Below are 204 nucleotides of genomic sequence, written 5' to 3' on the forward strand. Positions count from 1 at the left end.
CTAAAGCATAGCCCCAAAAAGACTTCGGAAGATCTGTCTGACTCATCATTGACCGAACCATGTCTAACAGTGTTCGGTTCCTCTGTTCAGATACGTCGTTCCACTGTAGCATTCGAGGAGGAATTAATTGTGATACAATACCACAATCAACCAGATAGTCAGTGAACTCTTGCCTCATATACTCGCCACCACGATCGGATCGAA

Source organism: Tarenaya hassleriana, unplaced genomic scaffold (assembly GCF_000463585.1).
Source record: "Tarenaya hassleriana unplaced genomic scaffold, ASM46358v1 Cleome16, whole genome shotgun sequence".
Lineage (NCBI taxonomy): Eukaryota > Viridiplantae > Streptophyta > Magnoliopsida > Brassicales > Cleomaceae > Tarenaya > Tarenaya hassleriana.